Source organism: Oryctolagus cuniculus, chromosome 4 (genome assembly GCF_964237555.1).
Source record: "Oryctolagus cuniculus chromosome 4, mOryCun1.1, whole genome shotgun sequence".
Lineage (NCBI taxonomy): Eukaryota > Metazoa > Chordata > Mammalia > Lagomorpha > Leporidae > Oryctolagus > Oryctolagus cuniculus.
The window spans coordinates 72,321,093-72,337,203 of NC_091435.1; the positions used below are offsets into that span (position 1 = coordinate 72,321,093).

At 39.4% G+C, this 16,111-nt stretch overlaps 1 protein-coding gene across 2 annotated transcripts in view; it reads right to left on the bottom strand.

Annotated features, from left to right (window-relative positions):
* LSAMP (limbic system associated membrane protein) overlaps positions 1–16,111 on the bottom strand; it is a 666,984-nt gene that overhangs the window by 259,633 nt on the left and 391,240 nt on the right. The gene's annotated exons all lie outside the window — the stretch shown is intronic.

Sequence of the window (16,111 nt, forward strand, 5' to 3'; positions counted from 1 at the left end):
AGGTCTTCCTTTTGCCGTTGGTTCACCCTCCAATGGCCGCCGTGGCCGGCGTGCTGCGGCCGGCGCATCACGCTGATCCGAAGGCAGGAGCCAGGTGCTTCTCCTGGTCTCCCATGGGGTGCAGGGCCCAAGCACTTGGGCCATCCTCCACGGCACTCCCTGGCCACAGCAGAGAGCTGGCCTGGAAGAGGGGCAACCGGGACAGAATCCGGTGCCCCGACCGGGTCTAGAACCCGGTGTGTTGGCGCCACTAGGTGGAGGATTAGCCTAGTGAGCCATGGCGCCGGCCTACCTTTGCTGATTTCTGATACTACTATTTTTTAAATGGATACCAGAGTTATCACTGATGGGACACCTGAGAAATCGTGTATTTGTTACTTGGGAGAGTTGGCAAATGTATGCATCTTGAAAAGCATTGTCATGTCTTTACAACAGAGACCAAAAAAATCACCAAATGTAGTGTCATGGAATATCACCACCAGTCTACCAACAGAGGAATATTTTGTGCAGTAAACTTATAAGGTGTGGTCCATACTAGATCTTGAAAAATAGTGTATTAAAGTAAGTAAGAATAGGTAATGCTTCAGGCACCCACAAAAGCACATCTCTTAGCTGCAGACTACAAACTAGGACTACCATAAATACAAAGAGGACAAAGTCGCATGATTTAAATTGTGAGTCAAATGATCAAATGCAAATCTCACAACAACAGTATTTCCTGTGAGCTGCTTTAACATCCCTACTACTTTAATGATACAAGATAAATCAAGTAAAAGCATTTAGCGCTTATTACATATCAGAAATTGCTATGTTCTTTCATGTATTTTAAACAGATCCCCATTGTAAAGATTAGGTATAGTGAAGTATTGTAAGTCATCTATGCCACAGAGCTAATAGCTATTGTACCAGTACCACACCAGGCTTTCACTTTCTACACCACAATTCCTTTCATGATGCAAAACTTTCTGCCTCTTTTCTCCATTCTGATGCAAAGCAAAAATATAATGATTTAGAGAAGACTCAAAAATTAAAAATAAGGTAACACACAACTGGAGTAGAAGAAGTAAAAGCTAATACAGGAATGACTGTCACTCTTATGGAAATTGGTGCTACAGAAGTTCCATTGAGCGCAGAACCTCCTCTCGGTTCCCCTGAGACAATGACTCAGAGATGGTAAACACAGTGTCTGGGTTCGAGAGGACGGAAATGCCTTACTGGAGCTCAAAACCAGCGGTGTCCATCTGTCCTAGCTTTCGTGGGATTGATTGGGCTTTGGTATCTCTACTTCCTACCAAATAGAATCAGAAGGCATCAGTGTTAGTAATCTGGGAGCAGTTTTTGGCTGCGTAAGTGACTGTTAGTAGAATTTATGGACAGTAAATCTTGATTCACAGGCAGCCTGTAGCAAAACCAGGGAGCCGGCAGTTTATCTTCACTAGCTTGTATGTTCTAAAGTGCACCATTCTTCCCAGTGACCATTAGTTGGGAAAAATGTATTTGCAGCATTCCAATAATTGACAGCAAGGTGTGGGTGTCATCTGCCACCTCTCTCACCCACCCTCACCCAACTAAAAGCAGTTACTTTCCAACTCTGTCTTAAGTGCTGTGGCTGTAGGGTAGTTAGACTGGAGGCTGTAACAGAGTGATTATTATTTATTTAACAAGGTGGTTACTTTTGCTGACTACTCATAATGCTGCTATATTTTTTTAAAAAAGATATGCAAGTCTTGAGTTGCCTTGTGCATGACCCAATTCATATCATTCTGGATCATTAACCAATATTTTGAAAAAAGAAAGTATTTCTTTACTTGAGAGGCAGAGAGACAAAGGAAAAGTGTTGAGGTGGGGTGGGTAGAGGGCCCCCTTCTATTAGTTCAGTTCTCAAATATCCATCATGTCTAGGACAGGGCATGGTTAAAGCTGGGAGCTGAAAACATCTTTCTGAAGAAAAATGGTTCTGGGTACATAAAAATAATGTAAAAATGTATTATCAACATTCAGAAAGTAGATGAAAGAACCAGTACTTTCATTTTATATTTATATGGCATGTACATTTTACCCAGCACTAATTGCTTAACCAAAATGGACACAGCAAGGTGAAGTTCGGTTCAATACATGTACTTAACTTGAAGAAACACTAAATGTCCTATTCACTCACCATTTTGAACAGAGAATCTGTCTCTCTTTTTTTTTAACTTTTATTTAATGAATATAAATTTCCAAAGTACAGCTTATGGATTACAATGGCTTCCCACCCCCATAACTTCCCTCCCACCCGCAACCCTCCTCTTTCCCACTCCCTCTCCCCTTCCATTCACATCAAGATTCATTTTCAATTCTCTTTATATACAGAAGATCAGTTTAGCATATATTACATAAAGGTTTCAACAGTTTGCACCCACATAGAAACACAAAGTGAAAAATACTGTTTGAGTACTAGTTGTAGCATTAAATCATAATGTACAGCACACTAAGGACAGAGATCCTACATGAGGAGTAAGTGCACAGTGACTCCTGTTGTTGACTTAACAAATTGACACTCTTGTTTATGGCATCAGTAATCACCCTAGGCTCTAGTCATGAGTTGACAACGCTATGGAAGCCCCCTGAGTTCACCGACTCTGATCATATTTAGACAAGGTCATAGTCAAAGTGGAAGTTCTCTCCTCCCTTCAGAGAAAGGTACCTCTTTCTTTGATGACCTGTTCTTTCCACTGTGATCTCACTTGCGGAGATCTTTCATTTAGGTCATTTTTTTTTTCCCCAGAGTGTCTTGGCTTTCCATGCCTGAAATACTCTCATGGGCTTTTCAGCCGGATCCGCATGCCTTAAGGGCTGATTCTGAGGCCAGAGTGCTGTTTAGGACATCTGCCATTCAATGGGTCTGCTGTGTATCCCGCTTCCCATGTTGGATCGTTCTCTCCCTTTTTTATTCTATCGGTTAGTATTTGCAGACACTAGTCTTGTTTATGTGATCCCTTTGGCTCTTAGTCCTATCATTATGATCAATAGTGAACAGAAATTGATCACTGGGACTAGTGAGATGGCATTGGTACATGCCACCTTGTTGGGATTGAATTGGAATCCCCTGGTGTGTTTCTAACTCTACCATTTGGGGCAAGTCAGCTTGAGCATGTCCCAAATTGTACATCTCTTCCCTCTCTTATTCCCACTCTTATATTTAACAGCGATCACTTTTCAGTTAAGTTTCAACACTTGAGAATAACTGTGTATTGATTACAGTATTCAACCAAAAGTATTAAGTAGAACAAACAAAAAAAATACTAAGAGGGATAACGTTTTAAGTTGTTCATCAACAGTCAGGGCAAGGGCTGATCAAGTCACCGTTTCTCATAGTGTTCATTTCACTTTAACAGGTTTCCTTTTTGGTGCTAGGTTAGTTGTCACCGATCAGGGAGAACATATGATATTTGTCCCTTTGGGACTGGCTTATTTCACTCAGCATAATGTTTTCCAGATTCCTAACAGAATCTGTCTCTTTAAAGAAAAGTTAAACACTTGACAAGCCCGGGAATTATTCTTTAGCTGGATGCCTTCCATTTTACACTGCGTCCCCATCCTCAGAACTCTCTGGCTGTGCTCCATGATGCAGACCCAATGAATGATATCAACAGCATCTTTGCCTCTGGCTTTCAGCTGGGATCCATCAGGGAAGAACATTGCTGAAAGATCGGAAGGGTTGTGGGGCAGGATGCGGGCATGTGTTTCCCTGGCTGTCACACTACGCTATCTCCTTGGGCTGGCTGTGGTCTCTCACCACCAGTCCCAGCTCCTGTCACACAGCTCTCAGGACACGGCTCCCTGTTTCGCCGGCTGCTAGTAGCTGCCCCTCCCAATGCCTTCTTCAGACCTAGATGGGTTAACAGCTTCCTCGTGCTATCAGCCCCAGGGCACTGCACTAGTCCCTGTGATTTTCTTACCTCCTGCCCAAATATTAGAAAAAATTCTCTAGAAAATTTCTTTGAAATCACCCAGTTTAAGTTTGCCATCTGTTTCCTGCAGGGAAAAAGCCTTATAAATTCAGAATTTCCTTTATTCTGAAGCCTGAATGTGGTCCTCAGGGATATTAGAGAAAATGCAACCACCGAGTCACAGGATCAAAAATGAATTGTGTAACCCAGAAAAGCACATGGAAATCAGATGAGCTTCCTGTGCCAGATACTGGCCGTTCTGATGTGGCTCACATTTTCCCACTAAAGTCTGCTTCCTAGCCAAGGTTTTAATAGCAAAATAAAAGGTTTGGAGTCAGCTTTGCTCTCCCCAGGCCATGGCATATTTCCCGGTTACTTCTAAATTACTTCTTTTTTAAAAGATCCAAAATATGAGTTGCTATGAAATGCTCTCTTTTTTTCCAACAACCATAAAGTTCATTTGTATCAGTCCTGTGATCAATGACATCTTATGAAAGACAAATTATGCCTTACAAAGCCAGAGTTCAAGGAATATTGGTGTTCAGAATTCCAACAGGATTCCCGGAAATAATTCTAGAATTCCAGGAAAGTGCTAAGTAACAAAAATCAAATATGTAAAATGGTGATTTAGTGAAATCTTCTTCCATGTCTGCCTCTAGCAGGAAGCTGGTGATAGCAGTACTCAGGGACCTATCTGAGAGCCTCATTTTCCTCTCCAGAAGACTACAATCTGGAGTTGGAAAAAAAAAAAAAAAAAAAAAAAACCAGGAAGAGCTCAGGTAGCTGGCACAGCTAAAGGTTGTGAATCATCCAGACCAGCCCAGTAGCAGCAAGGTGAATGACGGTGACCTCCCTTGTCAGGTTTTAGCCTCCTATACATTTGGCACGCAAAATAGAGGTTTAAAATAGCTTTCCTGCAGGTTCCATGTGACTTGTCACTGGACTCAGCCAGCACAAAAGGGTTGATTAGTGAGGCAAAAAAAGAGGATCTTCTCCTGAGATGACTTCCAAAAGCTGCTTCTGGCAGCACAAATCTCCCTTTGAAAATGCAGAACTTGCTGGGGAAGGCAGCAGCATTCTCCCCTTCAAATGGTTGGGTTTTGCTTGGAAATCCTTTTTTAAATTTAAATTTTAACTTTTTTAGATTTTATTTTAAGGCTCACCTCCCAGCTCCAAAAAATCTTTACTTTGAGTTGATATGAGGAAAGGAGGAATTCAAAGGACCATCTCTCCTGCCAACTATCAACCTAGGCTTTTTCCCCACTGGCCTTGGGCTGACAAAATCTGGCCCCTTTTTCACATAAAGCAGAAAGAGTTGAGCCATGGCCCCCTGTCTGCTCTGGCTGCTGGCGGAATCACCAGGATGTCACTTCTAGTTTGGCTTCCCGTGCATAATGTGATGAAGACCCCACTCTTGTCAGGGCTGCCAGTTGGGAGGCACTGGCAGGTGTTGACCACTGAATGGTGCAGGGGTCTGGAGATGAGAGTGATTCAATTTTTTCTCCTGATGGAGTAAAATCACTCCCTGGGGGAATACAAATGAAACAGCTGTCCTATACCACCAACTGCTTCAGAACTTCTTTGCATCTTATGTTATTCTTTAAATGTTGAGAAAAAAAAAAAAAGAGAGAGAATGCTAAGATTTGGACTCAGATAAAGGAAACAGACAGAGGTAGAACTTAAAGGATGACATGAGCAGTAGGGACAGGAGTTAGCAGCCCCTTGCCACTCCAAGCTGATCAGGGATCCACATACTTCAGCACTGTGGACAGCAGGTCAGCAATGAAGGCTTTAGGGGTCCCCGGAAAGGTAACCCATGTGTATGAATAAAAACTCTCTGTGCTTAAAGTTGTTAACAAGAAACAAGGATAACAGATTTGGAGAAAGAAGACCAAAATAAAGAGATGGAGAAATATAGACACAGAGATAGGAAAATAAATACTACTGTGAAAAATTTAGTGGAAAAGTTTAAAAATATTGATTTGACAGGAAGAGAGAGAGAGTTTCAATCTACTGGTTTACTTCCCAAATGTTTGCAACACTTAGTGCTAGATCAAAGCCTAGAGCTGAGAACTCAATGTAGGTCTTCCATGTTGTGGCAGAAATACAACCACTGGAGTCATCACTACTGCCCACCACAGTCAGTACCAGCAGGAAGCTGCAGTCAGGAGCCAGGGTCGGGTGAGAGGTAGGAACTGATGGTGGACACTAAACTCAGGCACTCAGAGGGATGTGGGTATCTCAATCAGCCTCTTAATGACTAGGCCAAATTCCTGCCTTTGCAACTTTTATTTCCCTTTTATTCTATCAAACCACTTAGGTTGTAGCTTTCACAAGTAGGTACTTATTTTAAATTAAGGACACAATTACATAAGATTTACCATTTTCTATATAAATGTATTGTAAGAATTTCTTCCTCTAAAGATCATATGCAAGAAACTCCTGGATGGCTTTCTTCTTCTGGGTAACACTGGTAGACAGGTAGACACTGTGCCAAGAAGGTCAGGAACTTCGAAAATAAAGGATGATGGGCAAAAAGACAAGATGTTCTTGTATTTAACTTCCATTAAGAAGAAATTATTCACCTGCTAGCTCCTCGTTCTCAAGCATTCAGGCTCCATTACCCAGGAAACTTCTCTCAGAAAGGGCCTGCATTCTCATGTTCTAGGAGCAAACAAGTCAGTAGGAAGTTGCTCAAGGTGCTCACGTGCTCCCAAACCTATTTCACATCTCATTGCTTGGCTGGATGGGATTTGATTGTACATGCTCTCCAGTCTCTCTAACCTAGTGCAGAGAATCAACCAGTTCTAAAGCAACACTTGATTTCACTAAAGGAAGCACAGCATATCGCAGAACGAAAAGACGGGAAAGGAAATCAGTGTAAGCACCTCTATTTACAGCTCAGCACAGCTCTGGAGAGGAAAGGGGATGCTTTTCAGCACATGTGACTGACCATCATCTGTGGCCCATTGTCACCTAACATGGAAATTCTTAACTCGTAACTGGAGTCTTGATTTCTATACCAGAGAACTATGTATACAAGTCCTACATGTGCAGCCCTGACTGCTGCAAAGGTCAGCTTTTCAATTCAATTAAATTGTGATTTTTGAGCTCCTAGCTCAAGGCACTATGGAAGAAAAAAATATATAGGCTTTTTACTCTTCGTTCTCTGCTGCCTTCAGTGTCACACAATCCAAGGAAGAAGACACGCAAGCAGATGACAATGCAATAGGCAGCACTAGGGAATAAACACAATATACTAAAAGGATATTGAGGAAGAAGATGTCATAAGAGGATGCTGGAGAAAGTCTCTTTGGGGCATAACATTCTACTGGGTGTGAGGGATGAGTGAGGCAATGCAAAATGTTATCTTGAGGGGTGAAGGAGAAATTTGGGGCTGAGGAACACCTTATGCAAAGATTCAAAGATGGTGAAGGCAAATCAGTTTGCAGGGCTCATACTAAGTAACTCTGAAAAGCTAGTAGTTTGTTATGACTGAAACATGGAAAACATAAGACAAGGAGAGACATAGTTGGACTGTAAGATGATAACAAATGCATGGCAAATACAAATGTCAGGCAAGAGTGTGGCATTTTATTTAGTAGGTGATGTGGAGTCATTCACGTGTTTTGAATAGGCGAGTCTAGCAGTCATTGATGTGCTCCTAAAAGGCAGCCTGAGTTAACAACTTGGTGGGTGGTTTGGGAGTATTTTAATCAGTGAAATTTGGTAATTCTTCTTTTCTTCCTTTAAGCCTTATTTTTGAATCTTATCTTAGTTTCCCTATGCTTCTACAACAAATGAACACAAACTTGGTGGCTTTAAGCAGCAGAAATGTATTATCATATCGTTCTAGGGGTCAGAAATCCAAAGCAGGTCTGACTGGGCTACACTGAATGTGTTGGCACAGCTGTGGGCCTTTTCTAGGGGAGGGAGGAGATGCCAGTTTCTGAGAGTGAGGTGAGGGCAGACTGTGGCAGCCCATGCCTCATTATGCCCGTACTGCATAATGAAGAACCTCGCAGAACACACTGACTTTGAGTCCAGCCTAGAGCCCTAGTAGGGGGCAGGTTACTCACCTAATCCAGTGAAGAAAGGCACATTTCTTTCTCCCCATCCCCCAATAAGGGCACCTGGCAACCAACAGGGAGAGGGTGCCATCTTGGTAACAGTACAGGCTGCAGCAGCTTTCGTCCAGGAACCAGAGTATTTTAGCAGAGGGAAAATTCCACATTTTCCACTGATTTTGAGTCTAGCTGAGAGGACTGACAGGGGGCTGGGCATCCACTTAGGACTGTGAAGTGCCCCCATTCTCTCAACCTATCACAGGCTCCAGGGCCCAAATGGCCAAGGTGGAGCACCCACAGGCAGCTGGCTATGGAAAGAACTCTGCTCTTTCTGTGGACAGGGCAGACTCACAGAGCAGACAGGGTATCCTCTTCACTTTCTGACTGTGAGAGTCTTGTACATTGTGACTGTGGGAATCTTGTGGGGTGCAGCCGGGTCTCTGGGCAATCACTGTGTCTGGCTGGCATCAGATGCATAGAGCTCCCTGACTACCTGGGGTAGGTATTGCAGCAGATTTTGTGCTTACACTGAGGACTGAACAGATTCTTTGTTTGGTTCAATGTGTCAGCATAAGTAAGGGTTTTACCCACTGTAGGATAACCCCAGGTATTGGTCACCTTGGAAGAGAGGAGGTGAGGTTGTGATTATGCCAACAGGCATGATCACACCCTTTCCCATGCTGACAATAGAGGAGACAGACCATGCCAGACTTGGGTGTAACCCTGGATTCTTGCCCCACCCTTGACACTGACCAGAGCTACCTGGCCCCACCAAGCACACATTTCTGGGTATTCAGTGAAGAAGCAGACACTCCACTAAGCTACACAGGCATTGTTCAACTATAAAACTCATCAGAAGAGAAAACCAAGTGTTTCCTCAAATGCCTAAAAATAAATGCAGAAATACAAGAAAAAAGAACAATGAAGGCAACATGACTCCCCCAAAGGAACACAACAACATTTCAATGTTGGAATGTAAAAACAAATATACTGATGCAATGCCTGAAAGGAATTCAAAAGAATGATCATAAGATTACCCAGAAACAATGAGAAGCAAATTTATGAGTTAAAGAAATCCAAAGTATAGGAAGCACATTAAACTCCTAATAGACATGACCAAAACATCTTCACCATGACAAATTGTAGCCAAACTTTTGACAGTAAAACATACAGAAGAGATTCTAAAATGTGCACAAGAGAAATACCAAATTACCTTCAGAGGAATCTCCAATTAGACTGAGAGTGGATTTCTCAACAAAAACCCTACAGGCTAGGAGAGAACAGTGAGACATAGTTCAAGTCTTAGAGGCAAAGAAACGTCAACCTAGACTATTGTATTCTGCAAAGCTCTCATTCATGAATGAAGATGAAATAAAAGCCTTCTGTAAAAAACAGAAATTGAAACAATTTCTCAACAACTGTCAAGTATTCTAACTGATCCTTAAGGATGTGCTACACAAAGAAACACTAGAAAAATAGTCATCACTATGAAAGAATGTGAAAACATAAAATATGCTAGTAAAAGCACAATGGAAATCCAAGTATAACAACTGGAATATTAATAGAAAAATGGCAAGGCCAAGTCATTACTTATCAATAGTAACTCTGAATGTAAATGGCCTAAATTTTCCAATTAAGATATAAAGGCTGGATGAATAGATTAGAAAACAAGATTTATCTACTTGATGCCTACAAGAAACATACCCTCAGCAACAAAGATACACTAAAACTGAAAGTAAAAGGATAGAAAAAGAAATTCCATGCTAACATAATGCAAAAACAAGCAGGATAGCCATCCTAATATCAGACAAAATAGACTTTAACACAAACACTGTTAATAGATAAAATAATATGCACCCAATGCCAGGGTGCATGGCTATTTAAAACAAATGTTAATGGACCTAAAGGGAGGCACAGACTCCAGTACAATAGTAATGGGGGACTTCAACACTCCACTTTCATCACTGGACAGATCAACTAGATAGAACCTCAACAAAGAAACAACAACAGAGCTAATCTGCACTATGGACAAATAAAACATAAAAGATTAGTGAAATGAAAAGCTGTTTTTTGAAAAACTAAACAAAACTGATACACCATTGGTGCAACTAACCAAAAAAGAGGGAGAAGACCCAAATCAATAAAACCAAAATTGAAAAAGGAGATGTAACAATGTATACCACAATAATAAAAGAATCATTAAAAATTACTACAAATAGTTATATGCCAAGAAATTGGAAAATCTAAAAGAAATGGATACATTCCAGGAAACATACAATCTACCCAAACTGAGGCATGAAAACATTGAAAACTTAAACAGACAAATAACCAAGATGAAGACTAAGTTAGTAATAAAGACCTTCTTGGAAGGTCTATACTATACAAAAGCAAAGCCCAGGATTGTATGGCTTCTCTGCTGGATTCTACCAGACTTTTAAAGAAGAACAAATTCCAATTCTTCTCAAACTATTCAAAACAATTGAAAGGGAAAGAATCCTCCCTAATGCTTAAGAGGCAAGCATCACCTTCATTCCAAAATCAGAAAAAGATACAACAAGAAGTAGAACTATAGACCAATACCACTGATGAATGTAGATGCAAAAGTCCTCAACAAAATATTAGATAATTGAATCCAACAACATCAAAAAAATCATTCATCAAGACCAAGTGGGATTTATCACTAGTATGCAGGGATGGTTCAACACAGGCAAATCAATAAATGTATTACAACACATTTACAAATTAAAGAATAAAAGTCATATGATCCCAATAGATGAAGAGAAAATATCTGATAAAATACAACACCCTTTCATGACAAAAACCTTAAGCAAATAAAATATAGAGGGATCATTCCTCAATAAAATAATGGTGATAAATCATAAACCCACAGATAGCATCTGTGGGGAACTGAATGGGGAAAAGTTGGAAGCATTTTCTCTAAGATGTGGAACAAGACAACAATGTCCTCTTTCATCATTGGTATTCAATTTAGTCCTGGAAGTTTTAGCCACAGTCATTAGACAAGAAAAAGAAATCAAAGGAATAAAAATTAGAAAGGAGGAAGTCAAACAATGCCTGTTTGCAGATGACATGATTCTATTTATAGGAGAACCAAAAGACTCTAGTAAATTTGGTAAAGTAGCAGGATATAAAATTAGGGGCCGGCGCCATGGCTCACTTGGTTAATCCTCTGTCTGCAGTGCTGGCATCCCATATGGGCACTGGGTTCTAGTACCGGTTGCTCCTCTTCCAGTCCAGCTCTCTGCTGTAGCCCATAGGGCAGTGGAGGATGGTCCAAGTGCTTGGGCGCCTGGACCTGCATAGGAGACCAGGGAGAAGCACCTGGCTCCTGGCTTCAGACTGTTGCAGCACCAGCTGTAGCGGCCATTTAGGGAGTGAACCAATGGAGGGAAGACCTTTTTTTCTGTCTCTCACTCTCATTGTCTATAACTCTACCTGTCAAATAAAAAAAATTAACACACATAAATCCATAGGCTTTGAATACACAGACAATGCCATGACTGAGAAAGAACTTGCAAGATCAGTCTCCTTCACAATATCTATAAATAATTTTAAATATCCAAAGAGGTGAAAGATCTCTACAATGAAAACTACAAAACATTAAAGAAATAAGTAGAAGAAGAAACGAAAAGAATGGAAAAATATTCCATATTTTTTGATTGGAATAATTAATATCATCATAATGTCCATACTGCTGAAAGCAATTTACAGATTCAATGCAATCCCAATCAAAATACTAACGACATTCTCAGGTCTAGAAAGAAACATGCTAAAATTCATATGGAAACTCAAGGGATCTCAAATAGCTAAAGCAATCTTAAAAAAAGCAACAAACAAAGCTAGAGGCATCACAATACCAGATTTCAAGACATATGACAAGGCAGTTACAATCAAAATAGCCTGGTACTGGTACAAAAATAGGTATGTAGACCAAAGGAACAGAATCCAACCCCCGGAAATCAATACATGCAACTACAACCAACTTATCTTTTGACAAAAGAGCTAAAATCAATTCCTGAAGAAAGGACAGTCTCTTCAACCAATGCTGCTGGGAAAATTGGATTCTGCATGCAGTATTATGAAACAAGACCACAACTTTACACTTTATACAAAAAATCAACTTAAAATGGACCAAGGATCTAAATCTATGACCTGATACCATCAAATTACTAGAATAGAACATTTGGGAAACTCTGTAAAGACATTGGCATAGGTAAAGACTTCTTGGAAAAGATAGCAAAAATAGGCAAATTGGATTATATCAGGCTTAGAAGCTTCTGTTCTGCAAAGGGAACACTTAAAGTCAAGAGGCAACCAAAAGAAAAGGAAAAACATTTGCAAACTACGCAACTGATAAAGGATTAATATCCAGAATCTATAAAAAGCTCAAGAAACTCAACAACAATAAAACAAACAATCCAGTTAAGATAAGAGCAAAGGGCCTAAATAGGTATTTTTCAAATGAGGAAATTCAAATGGCCAACAGATACATAAAAAAATGCTCTGGATCACTAGCCATCAGGGAAATGCAAATCAAAACCACAATGAGGTTTTACCTAACCTCAGTTAGAATGGCTCTCATACAGAAATCAAAAAACAATAAATGCTAGTGAAGATGTTGGGGAAAAGGGTTCCCTAATCCACTGTTGGTGGGAATGTAAACTAGTATAGCCATTGTGGAAGACAGTATGGAGATTACTCAGAAATCTGAAGACAGATCTACCATATGACCCCTGACCCCCCTCCTGAGAATTTACCCAAAGGAAATGAAATCAGCATATAAAAGAGTTATCTGTATTCCAATGTTTATGGCAGCTCAATTCACAATAGCTAAGATATGAAAATAACCCATATACCTATTAACCGATGACCAGATAAAGAAAATGTGGTATATATAAAATATGAAATATTACTCAGCCATAGAAAAGAATAAAATCCTGTCTTTTGCAAAAAATATGGATGTAACTGGAAACCATTATGCTTAATAAAAAAAGCCAGTGCCCCCAGAAAGCCATATATTTTCCTTGATCTGTAGTAACCAATAGTGTACAAAAATGTAAAGTATAATTATTTACATTGCATCTGCATAAAATTATTCCTGTGCATAAACTGTTGAGTGCAAATGGCTTAAAGTCTAAATGAACTTAATTATTATCTTATAACCACATGGGAGAATATTTAGATGTTGCATTGTCAATGGTTCTATTTCCTGAAAGAAATCATGAACGACTAATTGACTAAAAAGTATATACGGGTGAAATGGTCATTTTTCCACTCAATTATTGTTTATAGCTATTGTCTATATTCCTACTAAACTATGGTCTCTTTGCCTTTTACTTGTTAAACTTCTTATTTAGTGAAATATTAAGCCTTTTTATTGTAATGTAAATTTAAAGTATGTTATCTCAAAAACTAAAAAAAAAAAGATAAAGTTATAAGGAAGGAGCACAGGAGGGAGGGAGGAAGGGAATACTATTATGTTCGTAGACTTGTATCTACAGATCATATTGAATTTGTTAAAATTAATTAAAATTAAAATTAAAAATTAACAAAAAAGGTTCCAAGGGAGAGTCTCATTCCCCAGCTCTTGGGCACCTTCTACTTTCAAAGCCAGAAGAGCAGTAGCATGAAATTTCTCTGACTCTGACACTTGGTTCTGTCATCACATATCTGCCTCTGAGTCTCTTTAGGACCCTTGTGATTACCTGCATAATACAAGATACTCTCCCCTGTGTAACACCCTTCATTTAATCACAGCCTGCAAGTCCCCTTTGCCATATAAGGTAACATATTGCCTAGTTCCCAGGATCAGGATGAGACTGCCTTCAGGGTGGGGAAACTACTCTGCCATCCACAGGCATACTTAGCTCAGACAATAAAGTATTAAAGCAGAGGGCTGAGTGTGAAGCTTGAAACCTGGTCTCCTAACAATTTGTCCTAGATTTCAGTCAGTGAAGCTGATGCTATTCATAGACTCTCAGAGGTGAATCAAAATAGGAGGAAAGGATGCCAATTAGGACTTGACTGTTCCACCTACATACTCAAACCATTTTGCATTATTTCTGATCAACACTGAGCAAAGACTTAATGAGAATATAAAAGATTACATAAACTTAATGTCCAGGAAAAAGGAAAAAGTGATTGTATTCCCCCCCGAAATTGGATTAAACATTTGGAATAACAGGATCATTCTTTGGTTCTTGACTACAAAACTAGCAACACATGATCTGACATTTATAGTCGCATTTACCACGTGCTAAGTTCAGCAGCAAGATCTCAGGTCAACAGTGCTCTGAATTTGCAGTACTACATTCTAGGGCTTGATGCTTCGGAAAGCTTGTGTTTCTTTTAAATTTTTCATTTCCCTGACTTAGATACATGAAAATGCATTCCAAAGTTTGCATGTAGGTGATCTAAAAATGTAATACACAAATTCTTGGCCTGAGTCTTAAGCAAATATCCTGTTTGTCCCTGATTTGCCATGCAATTAGAATCAAACTAACATTATGATGCCTCAATTTTCCTGTGTGTTACTTAGGCATTAAAAAATACTGGTTTTAGATATGCTATGAAAGTGCTGTCACATGAAAAAAGGTCACATATGTAAATGTCCTTTGAATAAAGTTGAAAACTAATGGGAGTTTTCTCTAGTCGTTGATTGTGTGCTATTTTTCATGCACAATGGTATACTGGGGCTGCATTGGCCTAAGTCAGGAGTGGGCAGGAGTGAGCTGGACATAGTTACAGTGATCCTTGTCATAGAGAGGTATAAAAGTTGCTGTTCACTTAACCATATTTTGTATTGAATGATTACAGATGAACATTATGATTGGAGGAGTCTAGTTACAATGATGTAGACAAGACTTCTCTAGAAGCTAGACTGCACTGGCATTGCCTTCAGTTCACAGATACTTAATGGAGAGGAACAGGGCTCTTTGGAACTCACTGCAGACTGCATTTCCCAGTTTTGGCTCACCTGGGGGCTGTTACAGTACGCCATATTTGTAGTTCTTCAAATGTGTGTGGAAGAAATAAAGGATGATTGGAGAAAAGTAACAGTGAATCCCATATGCTTCCTTTCTAAATCACTCATTCAGAAAATCTGCTTAGTCCATACATTAAGAGTGGTTTGGTTTTGTTTTGTTTTGAGCAAAGTTTACAAATTCCTTGCATGTTCTAAAATTCTGTCTGTTGTAACATCACCATTGTTTTCAAAGAGTTTGTAGGTTGAGTACAACTAATATAACTAAACAAAAACAGAAAAGGAACCTTGATTTATTTCTTTTTTCAACACTTTTCTATTCAACAGGACTGATGAGGCAGAAGTTCATTAAGCCTGGAGGCCTGGCTTTTATAAAATGATTTGTTATTCCATGATTATAAAGATAGATACCTTTCTGAATACTCACTGTGATACTGGTTTTATTTATTTATTTATTTTCTTCTCTGACATGGTTACATGTCACAGGAAAGGGCATAAGCTAAGGGACAGAAATATATTAGGCTATGTATTTCTACACTACAGATGAATCAAACTGCATCATTCACACACCTATCCACTCTCTTTCATGTCTAAATTTACATGTTGAACTAGACTGCACCGAAGTGAAATCTCATACAGAAATAATCAGTTCATTTAGCAGTAGGACCTAGCCAAGTCAGATGTATCATAATTGTACTTAATTCTTAACAGAAAGCATAACATATTATACAATGAAATAATCATATTTCAAAAACATATTATGCAATGAAATAAGAAGACATTCCAGGAGATGGACTAGTTCTCATAACCCTCTAAGAATAAAAAGTTATTTTTAATAAACTCTTGCTTCTACCTTCTGTATTTTCATTGCTTTTTTAATGTCTCCTTCATCTCCCAGAGATCTCCAGTGCTCACAACAGGTCTTTTTCTCTTGTTATTGGAGGAATGGTAACCAAGGAACAGATTCTCACCAAGACACTAAGATCTAGATTCAATACCACCTTATTTGTGAGTTTCCTACACAAATATTCAGTAAGCACCTACTACATATTGGGTTGAATACCAGACATGGCATGCTAAACCAAATGACCTGACATGCAATATATAGG